Source organism: Mobula hypostoma, chromosome 8, assembly GCF_963921235.1.
Source record: "Mobula hypostoma chromosome 8, sMobHyp1.1, whole genome shotgun sequence".
Taxonomy (NCBI): Eukaryota; Metazoa; Chordata; class Chondrichthyes; order Myliobatiformes; family Myliobatidae; genus Mobula; species Mobula hypostoma.
Window position 1 is genome coordinate 37,701,961 of NC_086104.1, and position 18,805 is coordinate 37,720,765.

The window sequence follows — 18,805 nt, forward strand, 5'->3', positions numbered from 1 at the left end:
AAATATAACCTAGAATTGCCATGAGAGATCTGGTGGAGAATCGAGAATGGAGGCAAGCGAGCCAAATCAGAGCAGACTGGTGTGGAGACCATAAAAGGGAATGCCACCGTGGAAAATGATGATGAGAAGGATGAGTGCGCAATCTTGCAGGACACTACAACTAGGTCAAGGTGGCATCAAGCATCATGTTTGTAGTGATTGATAATGCTTTCAAGGGGGAACACATTGCAGATGCTCTCCTGAATAGAGCAAGCATGAACAATAAAAAAGGAATAATTGGAGCATTTTTTTCATTTACTGGTTCAGGACATCACTAGCAAGGCCAATAGATATTATTTATCTTTGGTTCCTCTTGACTTGATTTGACTCAGTACTGCTCGATGAACTGAGCCAAAGTAAGGCTTTGGCTCTATTTAATATCACTTCTGAACCTTTGTGTCATAATTATTTGAATACTAGTATGTATCCCTATACTGCTTATAGTTTTATCAGGGAAGCTTCTAATAGAATTTATGCACTTCATTTATTTATGTGTAATTCGTCTGTAGATTTTATCCTTACTTTACTAAGTTAGTGAGTGTTATATGTGTGTTACTGTGCTTTACACCCTGGTCCTTAGAAACATTGTCTTGTTTGATGGAATACGACGTGGATATAGTTAAATGACAATAAACTTGACTCGACTTGCAAAAGTGCTGATGATCTACAGTCCTGGGTTGGGAGTTCTAGGATATGAACTCAGTGATAATAAAGCTGGGATAATATAAATCCAAATCAGGACGGTAGGAAAATTACTTACTAAAACACAGAAGGAGATTATTTATTTCCCTGTAACCTGCAACCTGCAACCTCTTCTCTCCCTCACAAACCTATTACTTTCCCTTGCATTCTTTTTCCACTTATCAACATTAAGGGATGAATACAGTAGTCAATCAATCCATATTTGCTTCATGTGAATAAACTGAAACTGCATCTGAAACTCATTCAGTGATGGGGAAAACATTCAGACTTCACACCAACAACATCCGAATTTAGAGTCAAATCTGGGATCCTGGGTTTGGAGGTAAACTATATGAGGTGGTATTTGCATGCACTTATATGATTTTGATCTTCTTGCTGACTGAGGTTGTGGCTTGGGAAGATGCTGTCAAAGAAGTCTAAGCAAGTGGCTGCTTTCAATACCACTCAACCAGCTGATCTATCTCACTCTGTTCGCTTCCTCTTCACCATCTGAAATTCTGCCAACAATAGTTGTGTCGTTGGCAAGTTTATAGATGGCATTTGAGCTGTGGCTTGCCACACAGCCATGAGTGGAGCACTGAGGTGCACCAGTGTTAGTTGTCAGTGAGGAGGTGATGTTATTTTCAATCGCACTGCCTGTGGTCTCCCAATGAGGAAGTCAAGCTTGCAGTTACTGAGGGAGGATCAGAGCCCCAGGTTTTGAAGTATGTTCATTAGTACTGAGGAGATGATGGCATTTAACATGCAAGCGATTTAGTTTTACTTTGGAGGACTGATCCCAATATAAATGAAGAAGACTTGCATCTATCATCCTATGCCTGAATGTTATTAGGGCTTATGGCATGCAGGTGCAGTCAGCTTTGGTTTGTGAGTTGTGGCAAACATAACTGAACTTTGCGCAGTTTTGGGATCATCCCCATTCCTAGTACAGAGGAAGGGTGACATGATTCAAAAATGGTTGGACTTACCCTGAGGATCTTTTAGAATGACATCTTGAAGTTAGGATGAAATCAGAAACATCTTCCTTTATGTAAACAACAGGAATTCTGCAGATGCCGGAAATTCAAGCAACACACATCAAAGTTGCCGGTGAACGCAGGAGGCCAGGCGGCATCTCTAGGAAGAGGTCCTGACGAAGGGTCTCGGCCTGAAACGTCGACTGTACCTCTTCCTAGAGATGCTGCCTGGCCTGCTGCGTTCACCAGCAACTTTGACGTGTGTTCCTTTATGTAAGTTGTAATTCCAGGCAGTGAAGTATTTTGCCCTGAAGCCCCTTGGTTTCTGTTTTACCAGCTAAAATACTAAGACATTTTTTGGGCCCTCTGTGTTCTGTAGATTGGCCTTGAAGAGGATCAGATTTATTTTGCTTTGCTTATTTAAGTGTTTTGCCAAACAGGAAGCAACTGTTTATAGAACAACTTGTTGATTTTTGAGAGAATTAGCTCTTTAAAGATATCTAGACTCTGTCCAAATGAAATATGTGGGTTTTCCATGGAGGTTATTGGTAAAACCAAAAGCCTTTTTTCTTGGTATATTGCCTCCCAGAAAAAAGAAGTAATCTGTTGTCAATATGAAGAAGTAAAATGGTTTATAGGATAATATCTACCAAAAGGACTGGGTTTTCTCTTTCTGAGGAATTTATTGTGGAAGAAGGAACTCATGCTGAACAAAATATATTATTATGTCTTTGGCAAAAATGTGAACAACTATCATGAGCCGTGTGAGAGATCTGATTTTGCTTTGGAAGACTGATCCCAGATTAACTGTCATGTCCAATATAAGCGAAGGAAGACCTGCATATATAAAATTTCCTTCATATATTAAGAGTGCCTAAAGGTACTTTACAGCCAGTGGGTCCTTGTTGTATCACAGTTTGTGTACAAAATCTATTTAAGGGCAAGAATACCAGGCTTGAAATGTCGAAGTGGTAGACTGAAAGATCTTCTTCAAATCCCTTACTCGCTCTTCCTTTAGTTAGTCCTGACGAAGGGTCTCGGCCTGAAATGTCGACTGCGCCTCTTCCTATAGATGCTGCTTGGCCTGCTGCGTTCACCAGCAACTTTGATGTATGTTGCTTGAATTTCCAGCATCTGCAGAATTCCTGTTGTTTGCGTTCAAATACTTCTGTTTTTTTTTTCCTTAGGTTTAACTGAGGACATTGAAATCTCTTGAAAATAATTTTATCTTATCTGTCGTTCTATGGCCTCATAACTGAAATCTTGCAGCTGTGCTTAGCTATGGAAGCAGGCATTGGGATTTTAGCTGCCTCCAATTTAATGGATGCTATTGCTGCCACATGTCACCCCTCAGCACATCATCTGCAATACTATGAGAAAGAAGTCGTCTGAGTCATTGGTAGCCCAATAAATGCAATACATTTATAAATTGATTATTTATAAGTACTTTATTTATAAATTTATAAATTCAATTGGACGTCTCTCAGTAGGGAAATATTATAACGTAATCAATGTACATTTACCTAGCAGGCAAAACTTCAGGAATGGAATTGTTCCCTTATCATTGGCAATCTTTACAGAGATTTGTGTAATAAATTGTGTCGATGTGTCTGAGTAACATATTAATCTCACCTCTCAAACCTCCAATCCTACAGCTGAAATGATAAGTAATTTAGGAGCCTCAAACCCTTGGATTTTTTAGTCTGTGGAGGTGTTTATTAATCAAGCTATATTATTGTTGATTTAAAGATTTAGATTTGGGTTGTGGTTTTCAAGACGCAGAACCATCTTCAGGTACAAAACTTGAAGAAACATTTGATGCCCTGAACATAATGATATCCAGAGAGCAACAAGTCCTCTTTAGAGGAATTTCCTTCCCAAATTTAGAACTCAGTGGGATACTTGGGTTTATGGCAGTTTCAATACTAGTAAGGTAAACTACTGAAGTGACTTCTGATGCTGAAAATGGAACATCAGCAGGGATGCCAACAAGCTCAGCATGGTATCCACTGCCACTGCTGAATTGGAATTTGTAGATTCTGAAGGCTTCAGGCCTGAACTGTACATCCTAGAACACACTTTCAGGTAGTCCAGAGACCATATTGATGAAGCTAGTAAAAACGGTATAAAATCTCTGAACCATTAATTGTGCCTCCTGGGGATAGTGAAGGAATTATATCTGTTTTGTTGATAAACTGAACAGACTGATTTTCCTTGTGTGTACATGTTGCAATGTTTTCACACCTGTATCATGATGAAAGATATTAGCAATCTGCAAATCTAATTTCAGAGAGGACACAGTTTTAAGCTGCTTAGAAGTAGGTACAGAGGAAATGTTGGGGGTATTTCACGCAGAGAGTGGCGAGTGCGTGGAATGGGCTGCTGGAGGCAGATACAATAGGGTCTTTTAAGAGACTCCAGGATAGGTACATGGAGCTTAGAAAAATAGAGGGCTATAGGTAACCCTAGGTAATTTCCAAAGTGAGTAAATGTGTGGCACAGCATTGTGGGCTGAAGGGCCTGTATTGTGCTGTAGGCTTTGTATGTTTCTACACAGATTATGGTTCTAAAGCTTATGTTAGGGCAAGGTCATTATGAAGGGTCTCAGGTCAAGATATAAACTCTCTATTCCTTTTCATAAACGCTCTCTGACCTGCTGAGCTCCTCCAGCATTTTATACGTGTTACTCTGGATTTCTAGTATCTGAAGAATCTCTTGTGTTTATATCAAGGTCAAGTTAGTTGATAGGCTGATTTTCCTTCACAGTGACTCAGTGGCACCCATCTCTTCTGTAGTTTAGTCTATAACTCCAGCTGGGCTTCCATCTGAACAATAATCAGGCCTGGGTGTGTTTAGCTCCTGAGATCAGATGTGATCAAGTGTTTCCAGACTCCTAGCAGAGCTCACTAGGTAACATCTAGGGCAGCTGAAGGAGGTCAAAGTAATCTCACGAGGGCTGGGCTACGGAGGTCCTGATGAGTTTAACGGCAGGATTTTGTTATAGTTTCAGTTTCCCATTCTCCACTCAGTAACCAGCTAAACTGACAGGTTGGCTGTCTGCCAGATGAGAAAATCCAACTCCTCTCAGGCAACGGGGAGACGGGGAAGGCCGAATAAAGCTCTTTGAAAATGTGCTTGAGGCTCAGAGCAGAGAAATGATTCAGGCCACTAGCGCACCTTTCCAGGATGTGAATGATTTGATTCATTTGATGTTTCTGCCTTATGTTATTGATTTCAATGATACAACAATACACCTTGATCTGCAGAACAGCTGCAGACAATGTGAGAGGAGCCAGAGGCTGTGTCCTATCCTGCATTGAGGAGCCACTAATTGTGTTGTTACTTCATACTGGAGGAAATAGTTCTTGGCAATGGAAAAGCAAGCAAGCTGTAGATTAGTACTTAAGGGTAGTGGCTCAGCTATGACTGTGGCTGTCAGCAGAAAGGAGACTGAAGGATTGACAAGCCTTGCGAAGCATCCCTGCTTCTCCTCAACCAAGATAGAATTTTAAATGGCTTTAACCTTCTGGAGATGGCTGGTCCTGCCGCCATCTCACTGCCGGATTCTTGATGCCAAAGACATAGGTGACTTTGAAGATAACGTTAAAGCAATAATGAACAATAAGCCCTTCAGTCCTGTCGAAGGGTTTCAGCCCGAAACATCGACTTCACTCTTTTCCATAGGTGCTGCCTGGCCTTCTGAGTTCCTCCACCGTTTTGTGATTTCCAGCATCTGCAGATTTTCTCTTGTTTCTGAAGGTAATAGTGAAAACAGGGCTGTAACTCCTTGTGAATATTAGGGGGTATAATTAAGCCTAACCACCAGCCATCGATGGCCATCGATTTGGAGCCAAGATAGGTGGTAAGTCTATTGAATATTTAAATTCATGTCCCATGGCATGCATCCAGAAGGTGCATTTTATACAAAGGTTGAGGAGGATCTACAATCTGCTATCTAATATCCTATCACTGGCATAAACTGGCTGCCCATTACTCTAGCCTGCTAAGGAGGCTCAGCTCTTAGAATTGTCCATGGGATGGTACCTGATGGCCGTCTGGCTGGTTAGTCAAACTCTATTAGGGTGAGTGGGTTGAAGCAGGAAGTTTAAAAAGTATCATTTTCTCCTGATGTGGCTCTGGAGGAATAATGAGACTAAACAGCAGATCATGTTTATTGTGCACAAGTTGATCATTTTTAGTTGAAGGTATCACTCCCTTCTCGTTTGGGAATTAATGATTTGAAATGTTATACATCAGTTCACAGAAGACCGAAACAAACTGCTTTCCAGCACACATCCCTGTGCATGACTTTATAAAGAACTTTGCCAGAGGTCGTCTCACTAGGCTGATTGTGGCTGATGCCTGGAATCTGCATAGAGTTCTCATAAAACCTTCACGGTCTTTCAGACTTATTAATTTCATGTGCTGAGATGATATCAGCCCATTTGAAACACAGGAGGCCTCTGTTATAGATGTCTAAATCTGAAACATTCCCATGATAGCCATGAACAAAGCTCTCCTTCCTTTCAGGAAAATCCTGGACACTCACTCCCAAAGGCCTGTTGCAGCACAGAGCTCACTGGAAAAACAGGAAACACATGTGAATGCCAGATACAGTCAAATAACGTTAACTCTTGAAGATCACTAAAGTTCCTATATTCAAAAGAAAATAGGCAACTTATTTTCCTCCACATAAGATGACTGAATCACAGGTGGCAACAATCACTTCTCCTTTAGATAGTAAAAGAGGAAAAAAATAGTTGCTCATTGTTTGTTCTAAAAGATTTTATCTAAAATAATAGCAAAGAAAATGATTATTTTAATCAATTGTGAGACGCTCACAAGCTACTTTTACCCTGAAGGGTACTATGTGACTTGTGATTAGAGCAACGGGTCAAGTCCTTTTGCATAGTAAGATCCAACTTCAATCTTTCACCCTATACGTTCACAACCAAGGGAAAATAAAATTGAGCTTGGCTTCACTGGGCAGCCCCATTAATCCTCCCACAGATGTAGAAAGCTTGAAATGCTCTGGGTTCAGGGTTCATATTTCCCATCAGATCTCAGTGTCTTCACCGGCAGGGTTCTCACATGTGGATAGGATCAGAGCCTGTAGCCACTCATTAACTGGTCTACTGAGGCTCAAAGCCTAATTCACAAAGATCAGTTATATGGGACAAGGCTGCAGAGGAGCTATGAAACTATACTCTGACATGAATAAGTACCAAGTGAAGGAGAAAAAGTATAACATAATCTTATAGCCTCCTTGCTAATATAATTATTTTTCCATATAAATATTTTCATGGTCTCTGAGGAACTCTTTTTGGGTCTACTGATACTCTTAAAATGTGAATAAATCAGCTTATGTTGAGAACTAAAATATGGATTTGATTTTTAACTTACTTTTCAAAGACTTAACTAATAACCCAAGAAGAAATATGCATTTAACACATCAATGCTAAGTTTTAATGATAACACCTCCTGTGCAGTAGTCAGCCTTCAGCTGCACACAGGGGTTAAATCTGCGCTTCGGTGTGACCTTGCACAGACCTCAGTCATAAGACCAAGGCTTTGGCAGTGCTGTGAATCCCATGCTGGAAAAGCACAGTGGAGCTGCTGGAATTAGAATTATATGAGTTGGAATGCAGTATCAGCAGCTGGCCAGCCATTTTCTGAAAGGCGCAGTTATTCCAAATACTATAAAAATATACAGCGATCTTGCGAATTTTTTTTTCTTCTCTCCTTCTCTCTCCCACTCTTTAAACACTTTGTAATTAAACTAAACTCCTAGACACTGTAGTAATTTTTTGGAACTGATGCTCACTGCCAGCTAAGCTTTGAGAAAGGCTAAACTGGCACCCAGCAACCTTTGCCTCATGAAGATTAACTATATAAATCATTAACAAACTTGGGACACAGCTTTAAGGGAGGGAATGCACAGAGTTATGCTAGTCTTTCCTGAATACTCATGGCATTGAATAAAAATTGTTTATCTGTTAATTATATCTTAAGATGAATGGGAGGATATTCTCTCCAGTTTATGATATACATCCTGTCTCAAAGAATTATATGAGAATGATTAATTTTTGCAATTATAATGTTAGTAATTTTTCTTCTGTACTCCTTGTTGGCAAGGAACTGATAACTATGACAGCATTCAGTACAAAGCCCAAAGGATATGTAGCATAAACGAATGATTGATTTTCATAAGTCTTTGAAAACATTAAACTTCCTTATGACATTGGAAATGCGCAAATATCTTCTCATCCTTTGGTCTTCGCAGGCAAAATCCACAAGATAGCACGTCCAATGTTGCACATTAATTTTGCTTTCTTCCCGCTTCTACAGAGTGGTATCACATGTAGTTTTACGCCTTGAAAAACACAGTCATTTCTTGAGCCGAGTTAAAAAAAATAAGAAACTTGTAAAGAAGGAATGCTCCTGTTGACAATAAAATGCATTCAATTTCACTAAAAATACATTCTATACTTGTAAGAAAATACAGGATATTCAAAAATACAGTTTCTCTTCAAAGTATTGAGTAAATGCATTGAGCTACAAAAGAAAACAGTCTGATGCCTGGACTGGCTTGAGCCAATGATTCAAAGATAGTGTAGACCTTCCTCTTCCAATCTAAAGAGGCTCCTCATTTTCTGTGACGCTTCCGTCTTAAACTTATAATCTTTGGCTTCCTCAGTGCGAAGAGGAAAGAGGTGAGTGTTGTCTACCCAATGAGCAACCCCCTCATGGTGATACTCCTAGGGAGGGTCAAGGAGGACATCAACATGTACTAGTAATGAATGGTAGTGGGTCCTTTCATCCTGCCTACCTGCGCACAAGAACACAGAAACGTAGCAACAAGAGCAAACCACTTGCCTGTTCAAGTCCATCCTGCCATTCCAGATGATTATGTCTGATCCAGTCCAGGCCCCAAAATTTCCTCCATGTCAGATCCCCATTGTTCTCAATTCCCCATCTTTCAAAAATATATTTACCCCTAAATTATCTTTGGCTCACCAGCATCCTCTTCACTCCCAGGAGTCTCTGGAGAAGGAAAACTCACTGGCAAACTCAGAAGGCACTGGAGAACCGGTATGACTCACTGACCTCCTCCCATCCACTCTTTTTGGTTTAGTTTGTTTTTTATATAAAATTAATTCTTTACAACTGGCTGTCCCCGGGATAAATTAAAGGAAACGAGTTGGCCTAAACAAACAAAATGATACAGATAATGAGTATCCGGAACTCAGCATCGTTTTTGTTTCTGATTGATCTCCAGTGACCCCTGCTGGTCTCTATAGGTATACATGAAAGTCCAACAGGTCTATGTCAATGATTCAAGGATCTGTTTAAAGCTTCTTTCAAGAAGTACAGTATCTCCACTAACTCCTGTGGAGTTCTAGTTCATGGTGACTGAAAGTGGAGAAGGAGAATTGGGGATGTTATTGAGAAACTAGAGTCTATGCATTCAGAGTGCATCATGCTCCAACGTTAGCTGTGAAAGTAGCACACTGCCTTACAAACTACCAATTTGCCCACACATCAGCATCTTCCTGTCCCAGCTGCATTCGAGCTCACAGTTCCAACATTGACCTTATTACCCACCTTATAAAGCACAAAACTGCAGTAGAAGCTGAGGAACAACCTAAACGCCTGCGAAGGAGCAAAGTGAGATATGTCCATGATCAAAAATCATGGTCTGGATTCAGCGAGACTTAAATTATCTGCAGGAGTGAGTAATCCTTGGGCATTAATGACAAAGTATAGTTTAAATAGAATACTGTCTGGATTCTAAAAGAGAGAGAGAAGATATATTTTGTTCCATAAAACAGGTAGCTAAGACCTATTGTCTGTAGTCACTGTACCAGGTGGGGGCTTCTGGGCACTTCATTTACCCTGGTGGAACATGTATGTAGACAGAATCTCCTGCTTCTTTGAGTTGGCAGCAGACATTGTTGCAGAAGATCAGGGAGGCTGGCAGTCTCCTGGATCATTAAAAGATTGTCACCAAACAGGCAAATAGAGTTCAGGATTGTAAATGGTTGCTCTCCAGAAGTTTAGTCATAGGACTAAAGAGGAACAGCTTGGGTCTACAATGCTGTGTAAGTGGATATACCCAGAACAGATCCGACAACTCAAAGCTGGACATTCATGAGATTCTGTGCACCATCAGTAGCAACAGAAATGTACACCACGATTAGTAATCTCAGGGATCAACATTACATCTAGCCTAAGGTAGACACTCTGCTTCAAAGAGAAATTAGAAGGATATGCTGGGATCAAAACCAGGTGCCCCCACTGAACAACACGAATGTTAATCTGCAAAAGCAGCAACCAAAGACCAACACACACGAAATGATGGAGGAACTCAGCAGGTCGGGCAGCATCTATGGAAATTAATAAACGGTTGAAGTTTTGGGCCGAGACCCTTTCTCAAGACTCGGCAAAAGAGATGAGGAGTCTAAGTAGGAAAGTAGGGGAGGGGAGGAAGAAGTACAAGCTAGTATGTGATAGATGAAATTGGGAGGGGGAGGGGTGAAGCAAAGAGCTGGGAATTTGATTGGTGAAAGAGATAAAGGTCTGGAGAAGGGGGAATCTGATTGGAGAGAACAGGAGGCCATGGGAGAAAGGGAAAGGAGAGGAGCACCAGAGGGAAGTAATGGGCAAGTAAGGAGATAAGGTGAGAGAGGGAAATGGCAATGAGAATGGTGAAGAGCTGGGCAATTACTGGAAGTTCGAGAAATTGATGTTCTTGCCATCAGGTTGGAGGCTACTCAGATGGAATATAAGGTGTTACTCCTCTAAGCTGAGTGTGGCCTCATTGTTGCAGTAGAGGGGGCCATGGACTGACATTTCAGAATTGGAATGGGAAGTAGAATTGGGATCCCACTTCTTCTGGTGGACAGATCATTGGTATGTGGTGAAGCAGTCTCCCGATCTACATCAGGTCTCACTGATATACAGGAGGCCACACTGGGAGCACCGGATGCAATAGATGACCCCAACAGACTCACAGGTGAAGTGTTGCATCACCTGGAAGGACTGTTTGGGACCCTGAATGGTGGCGAGGGAGGAGGTGTAGGGGCAGGTGTGGCACTTGCAAGGGTAAATACCAGGAGTGAGATCAATGAGGAGGGACACATGGACAAGTGGTAAGCAAAACTGATTGATTACAGAGCCAAAACTCTGATCTGATTATGATTATTTGATGAATTCTTCCATAATTGGCCATGAAGAGTTGTGGATAATTAAACAACTTCAAGAGATCCCCATCCTTAGTGATGCCAGGGTCCTGCACGTAAGTGGTAAAGATCAGAATGAGAATCAGGTTTATTATCACCAGCACGTGTCATGAAATTTGTTAACTTAGCAACAGCAGTTCAATGCAATACATAATATAGAAGAAAATAAATAAATAAATAAAGTACAGTATATGTATATTGAATGGATTAAGAATTGTGCAAAAACAGAAATAATATATATTAAAAAAGTGAGGTAGTGTTCACAGGTTCAATGTCCATTTAGGAATCGGATGGCAGAGGGGAAGAAGCTGTTCCTATATCACTGAGTGTGTGCCTTCAGGCTTCTCTAACTCTTACCTGATGGTAGCAGTGAGAAAAGGGCATGCTCTGGGTGCTGGGGGTCCTTAATAATTGATGCTGCCTTTCTAAGACATCCCTCCTTGAAGGTGTCCAGGGTACTTTGTAGGCTTGTGCCCAAGATGGAGCTGAATAAATTTACAACCTGCAGCTTCTTTTGGTCCTGTGCAGTAGCCCCCCCCACCTCCCTCCGCCATACCAGAGAGAGATGCACCCTGTGAGAAATGCTGAATTGTTGTTAGTATGGTTCAGACAGAAGCACGGAACAGATTATCAATCTCACTTTATTTCCAAGATCCACAACCAGCTCAGAATCTAGTTTTTAACCAGTTTAGTTCACCTGACCTGCCAAGAAGAAATGGCCGAAAACACTGAATATGGTAATTGCTTTGGAACCAGACAGCTTCCCAGCTGCAGTGTTGAAAAGATTAGCATTATTTGTCACATGTACATCGAAACTTCGAAATGTACAGTGAAATGCGTCATTTTGCATCAATGCCCAACACAGTCCCAGAACGTGCAGGGTGCAGCCCATGAGTGTCCATGCTTCTGGTGCCTATACGGTGTGCCCACAAATCTCTGGAATGTTGCAGGAATGTGTGTTGAAGATCTGAAATTAAATCTACTGTACCTTCAGTCAAGTTATCCCAGTTTTGTTGCAATGCTAGCATCTTTCTGGCAAGATTATCCAGGTATAGCATATTCACCAAAAGCAAGACACATTCCGCCTTGCTAATTACCACTAATTCAATCTATCTTCAATTATTAGCAAAGTGTTTGAAGGCTTGGTCAACAGTGCCATCAAGTGGCACTTACTCTTCAATAACCTGTTCACCATTACTGGGTTCTAACAGGACTACCTGGCTTCAGACCTTGTTGCAATCATGTGTCCAGAGGTAATATGAGAGTTATTGCTCTTGATATCTAGTTAACATGTGACTAAGAGTAGCATCAATGAATGCTGGGAAACTGTGATGAGAGACCTAGGCAAGGATGGTAAGGATCCAAATGCTGGAGTATCCGAGACTACAATTCAAACACAATTTCGAGATTGAGACGAGAATGGGTTTCTTGACTAGATGCTAGATAAGAACCTGTGGACTAGATGAAAATCCCAGTGAGAGAAAAATCCTAAACACAATCGCAGACTGAAGCGAAGTTGAGCTGATGATAGAGCACCGAACCTGGGTTCAGCTCCTCTTCAAATATCCAAATCTTGGTCACAAAACATGGCTGCCAATAAGCGGAGAGGGCCAGACCCTTTAAAAGGGCTATCCATGCTCCAGAAAGTTGGAGCATCTAAAATCCCGAAGGCTGGCACGGTGGGGCACATACCACAACAAAACTAAAGTCAATGGACATCTAGGAGAAAGTGATGAGAAAATTACTCCAGACTTTGAATTGTACTTTGGACAAAGGAAGGTGACTGCTGTTGTCTGAGGTCAATCTTCCTAGCAGTAGGACATCCCTGGTGGAGTTTAATACCTTCCATCCTAAGGATCGAAGTGGAGATATTCACTGATAACTGCACAAAGATCATTTCCATTCACAACTCCTCAATTAATGAAACAGCACATGAATTCTTACAGTGAAATTTAGATAATACTCGGGCATGAGCTGCTAGGTGGCAAGCAACACTGATAGCATCAAAAGACCATCAACAAGACAGAATCTAAATACCCACAATTTATATTTAGTCATATTAGCATTGCAAATTTCCACATGATCATCAATGTCTTAAGGTACTACATAGATTAGAAATTCTATTGGATCACCCATGTATATACTGTGAGTAAGTGCAAGTAGTAAATTAGGTATCTCATGGTAAGTGACTCACGTCCCAACACGTTAAAGCCTTCCTACTATTTGTCTCTAAATCAGAAGGTGTGATGGATTATTCTCTGGTAGCCCGCGTGAAATCATCACCATCCAAGACAAAACAGTCCACTTTATTGTCCCACACCATTCACCACTTCTCTCCATCCACCAGTGGTGTGTAATGGCTTCAGTGATTGCTCTCTATAAAATGTAGCAATTGTTTTCTTAGAGTGCTCCAGCAGCACACTCCAAAATCAGAACTCTACCACCGGGAAAGACAAGATTAACAAGTGCTTAGAGGTACTTACCCTTGTTTGTTCCTCTTCATCACACTCCATTCTTATGGAAACATATCTCCATCTGTTCATCATGCTGGGTCTACATCCTAGGAATCCCTACACAATAATATTGTGGATCTAACTTTTCCAGAATCCTGCAGGAGTTTAAAAGGTGTCACAGCAGTATCTTTTCAGGGATTGGTCAATATATATTGGCCTTGACAGTGACAATATTCCATAAAACACAGAATTAGTAAGCAGAGATGAAGATGCTCATTGTTTAATTGTTATTCCACCATACAGGTGTATGCAGTTAAACGAAACAAGGGTCTTCCAGGACCAAGCTGCAAAATACGGTACATATGGGGTCACACACTGCACACAGCGTATATATTTACAATAGTCACTAAAAATAATATTAACACAGGTCCCTGAGCGCTGTGTCCTAAAGACTGATGGTGCATGGGATGTTGTCATGGAGCAAGAATAAGTAGACTGTAGTTCCTTATCGCACACTAGGTGAGCTTCTCTTCCACCGTGCGTACACTGGAAAGCAGCCTGCAGGAGTCAGCCCACAACTCCCATGGTTCCAACATGCCCGGCGTGCCTCTGTTCTCTCCTACACCACCTTGGAACCTTCCCCCCTGGGTAGCAGTAACAGGTAACACCTCTCTAGGAACAAAGAATTGGAGATGAGGGCACGGATGAAACACTTCATGGTTACTTTAAATCAGTATTTGCTAATGAAGAGAATGTTGAAGATATAGTAGTGAAACAAATCTGGTAGAGGCAATGGATGGGCAACTTAGAGCGGATAAGCTACATGGTGTGCTCCCTAGGTACTACGTAAGTGAAGATGAACTTCACTGAAGGGCTTGCAAATCCTTAAATTTTCCTTAGACATAGGGAATTACTGCAGGATTATTAAGTAAAAAATTGACATACTTGTTTAAAGAACGGTGGAAGGACATTTCTCATAATTCTTGACCGCTCATTTGAGCATTGGTGATGGGTAAGGTTTTTAGAAAGCTCAATGGGGCAGAACGATCTATTCTGCACTGTATCTCGATAAATAAATAAAAATAAAAATATAACAAACACTCGGAAGATCTTGACTTAATTTAAGAGAAATGTTATGCATTTGTAAGTGCAGATAATGTTTGAATAACTTAATCTATTGATGAACGGAGAGGTATAATGAAGGAATGTAGTGCATGTAGTCCTGATGGATTTAAAGGAATGTTTGATAAAGATGTTTGACAAAAGGGAAAATAACAAATCATTGCCAACTTGGATAAAAATCGGTTTAAGGACAAGAAACAGTGAATCATTGTAAACAGTTGTTTTTTTTTAAACTGGAAAATAGTAAGCAGTGATGTTCCCTCGGCAAAAATGCTCGAAATGCTGTTGTTGTTTATATGATTGAAATAAAGAGTAAAATTGCAAACTTTTTCTTTAATGCCAAATTTGGATGTGTGACAAATCATGAGAATGGTAACAATTGACTGCAGTGGGACGTGGATGGATGAGTGGAATAGTCAGACGAGAGGCAGATGGAATTTAATACAGAGAAGTGTGATGTGATGCACTCTGGCAAATTCATGCAGGATACAGTATAGATCTAAGTCCTAAGGAATGTGTATGAACAGGGATATCCAGGATTTTGCAAGATATAGTGTGATAATAGAAAAACACCAGGGATCTTGGCTTCATAAAGAGAGATACTGAATTCAAATGGAGAAAAGCTGGGCTAAGTCATAACTAAAGAGACTGCAGCTGCTGGAATTGAGAACAAAAAAAAACAGGATGATGGAAGAAGTCAGCAGGTCAACCTGTGCCTTGGAGGCGAAAGGTTAAAGTTTCTGACCAAGACTCTGCATCAGGATTAGGACAAAAAAGGAACGATATACAGTATATTGTCATGATACAAGGTCTTGACCCAAAACGTCTACTTGCAACTAAAATATTGTGTCCAATTTTGCTTACCACACTGTATCTTAAGAATATGAGGTGGAGGGATGTTTTAGTAGAAGTATGCAAGATTCTGATAGATTTCTATGAAGAAACAAAGCGGAAAAAAATCTCTTCCCTGTTATTGATGGTGGATGGAAAAGGAGTGTAAATTTAAGGTTTTGAGCAAGAGATACAGAGGATGATGTAAGGAAGAACATTTTGTTTTATGTAGAGTTACAACATCTGGAGTTCATCTCAAATCAAGAATGTGGAAGTTGAGGCAATCACCAGTTTGTAAGTGACCTTGGTTAGGAACTTCAAGGAAATAAATCTGCTGGGTTACAGGGAAAGAATAGGAGAATGGGATCGAACTAATTACTCCACAAACAGCTAGTAAGGACTCATTTGGCCAAAGGCCTCCTTCTGTGCGGTCATGTCTGCCAGAAGAGGAATGAAAAGGTGGAAAAATAGGCAAAAACATTCCCAAAGAGCAGTCAATTTCTAGAAGAGGAATTCATTTATTGATCTTTCATGATGATATACTAATAACATTTGATTTGTACCATAGACTAACATGTCTTATGCAAACTTGCAAAGACCTATTATTGATAGTAGCAAAGACCTAAACTTGCAGGCAGCTCTTCTGAAATACCTGAATATATGGCAAAACCCAGTGGTCAAAAAATGAGAGCTACTTCCACATGACGTGGACATTGGAAGCTCCTCTAAGGTCTTGAGTAGCATGAAGTCACTCATGATAACATTTAGACAAGCATTTTAGGAATTTGTTTGAAGGAGGATGGGGAAATGGAGGTAAAAGCCAAAAAGGAAAGAATATCAGAGAATGGGATTTAGACAGCTCATGGCACAGCTACCAGTGGTGATGTAAAGAGGATAGGGGAAATTGATCTAAACAGAAACTGTGGAGAATTCAGGACACTCGATTGTATGACTGAAGAAGTTACAACGATAGGTGGAATTGCTAGGAATATTATTTTTCTGAAGCCATCAGACACCATCTAGGGAAACATTACTAAATCAGGCATTATTGTTGCCAGGCTTTGCTGGAACAGGTTTGTCATAATTTGTTTTTTCCTTTGAAGTTACTTTGTTTTTCATTTTTTTAAATTTTCTTCCCCCTTTTAGTTTTTGTATGAGGCACTGCTGCATTTTCTTCTCTAGTTTTTTTTCTCACATTTTCCTCCATTCTTTATCCTTGTCCCTTCCCTCCAGCCCTAACCTGCTAAGTCTTGATTTCCCAACTTAACCATTAAGACTACCCTCTAAACTTGCATTCTGCCTGAAGTATCCTTGAATGGAAATTAAGGGGGCAAACACAAGGAGAGCAACAATTATAAATACTGTAAAATAATAGAGAACTGATCAGTTTAAGAACAGTTAAAATAGCTGTTAGGATTGTCTGAGACAAACTTCAGACCTGTTTTGCTCTTTAATAATTCAATCTTCCAAATCATTACAGATTTCTGACCAGGTAGAGCTGAACTGACTTAATGGGACATCACAGCAGTTGTTCTTCCTGAAATTCCTTCCTCTGCTGAGATAACTGCAGGCATGTGGTTGTAATCAGCCTTGTTTCCGTCCAGTCCTACAAGTGGTTTGTCACCTATATTCTCAACACTTTCATTGCAAGGACTGACTTACAAGTAATCATCTGTTTTTGCCAGCTGCCTACCGAAAGCCCTCATCAAATTAAAACAATATATTGAATTTTAATTTCGTCATCAATAACATAACTTCAATATTTACCTAACAGATTCCTCATGGAGGTCCAGCTCCCCTGTGATTAAATGGAAAAGGCACTATAATATTGAAAATAGTGTTAAACAGACCTTCTTGGTGGCATTCCTGAACTGTGCTCTATTAGATCACTTCAGAATGCTCATATCAAGACAGTTGTTAAATTTGTCCTTTAAAGGCCCTGGACTGAAAATTAAAGAAGATTGTAATAGGAGATTGTGTGGACATTCTGGATATGATTACGCATGGATACCAGCTCTAAATTATTGATCCTAAAATTTTGTGCCTTTGCAAAAATTAACTGTGAAGTTATGTTTAAAGTTATTTTTCTCCTTACTTATTCGTAAATCATTTCCTGAACCCACCCTTACCCACCCATACCCACCCAGCTTAACTCCACTGGAAGTGCGATGGGTTCCAATTTCAGTGTCAACTTGTTGCAGAGAGTTTCTGGCGAGTTCTTGATTCTCCAACATATTTTTAAGAGACGACAACTGAGCATCTTTTTAAAGTGGTGAGCACTGACTGCAGGCTTCCCAATCACCCAGAACTCTCTTGGAATTTGCAAGCACTTTGCAGATGAGAGAGAAAAAAAAGTGTTGTATATGACTGATAGGGCAGATGAAGGAGAAACAGGATGCAGCAATTGTGTTCAAAACTGATGGGCTAGGAAAGGGGAAAAATTAAACATCCAAAAATATATAGTACCAGAGATGGGATGTCCAGCTGCATGGAAGGGGGTTTTCAATCAGACATGTGCAGTTAAAGATACAATATGAAAGTTCAGAAAACTTCCCTGAAGTTCAGAACATTGGATACTATCTTGCATTGAAAAGCTAACAAATATCACCAAGAGGTACTAAAAGCACATCAGACTGGAAGAGATTATGTCCTCAACATCTTGTGTCACAATCTCGTACACCTATGGACAAAAAGGCTCTGCTATTATTTTATTTAAATATCAGGGTAAATCTTTCCCCTATTAAAAAAAGTTTTAAACACTCATCTGATCAGGCAGCAACTTTGGAAAGAAAAATAAGTGAGTTAATATTTCAAGTTGCAGACCCTTCATCAGAACTGACAAAATAAAAAAAAATGACATATTAGTTTTATAGAGAGGATGGGGTAAATATTTCTCCATTGATGTGCTAACAAATGATTCTAACAGTAATGCACTCCTTAAATTTGATTAATGGATGTTAAACTGATATTTCAATAATGAATTAATTTCCCACATTCAGTATTAGAAAACCTTCAGCACATTTTTAGTAAATGTCAGTTAAGTGTTCAATTGAATTGGGAGCCTTCATTTAGTACTGGTCAAGCAACCAAACCAAAGGTTCAATTGGTTCACCTTTCATTATTTCAATCTGCATGTAGAGAATGATATCATCTGTTATTCATCATTTGTCTGATGAACAGAAATGAATTTGGTCTTATTTTTCATCAAACTGCTTTATTTGGACAGAGACTACCAGATCCAAGATGGTATTCATTAGAGAGCTGAAAACATATCCATTACGAGACAAAGACAGCTGTCTTGGAGAAATTAAAGCCAATCAAAAAACACATTTGCTCCTTAGCTGGGAATTCAGAAAGGAAGGGATGAGAGCAATAGCACATGTGTTTCCAATGCCCCGCAGTGCCAATGATTAGCATGATAATGTGCACATGTAAAAGACCTGAGTTCCTCATTTGCTTC

At 40.1% G+C, this 18,805-nt stretch overlaps 3 long non-coding RNA genes across 5 annotated transcripts in view; 1 reads left to right on the plus strand and 2 right to left on the minus strand.

Annotated features, from left to right (window-relative positions):
- LOC134350471 (uncharacterized) overlaps window positions 1-1,907 on the minus strand; it is a 53,455-nt gene extending 51,548 nt beyond the window's left edge. For both annotated transcript variants that reach the window (XR_010018902.1, XR_010018903.1), the window contains exon 1: window positions 1,710-1,907. This is a non-coding gene — a long non-coding RNA (uncharacterized LOC134350471). The remainder of the gene's footprint in view (window positions 1-1,709) is intronic.
- The window catches only part of LOC134350470 (uncharacterized), a 64,753-nt gene that overhangs the window by 27,647 nt on the left and 18,301 nt on the right, over window positions 1-18,805 (plus strand). The gene's annotated exons all lie outside the window — the stretch shown is intronic.
- The window catches only part of LOC134350473 (uncharacterized), a 39,741-nt gene continuing 34,986 nt past the window's right edge, over window positions 14,051-18,805 (minus strand). The window contains exon 4 of the long non-coding RNA XR_010018906.1: window positions 14,051-14,064. This is a non-coding gene — a long non-coding RNA (uncharacterized LOC134350473). The remainder of the gene's footprint in view (window positions 14,065-18,805) is intronic.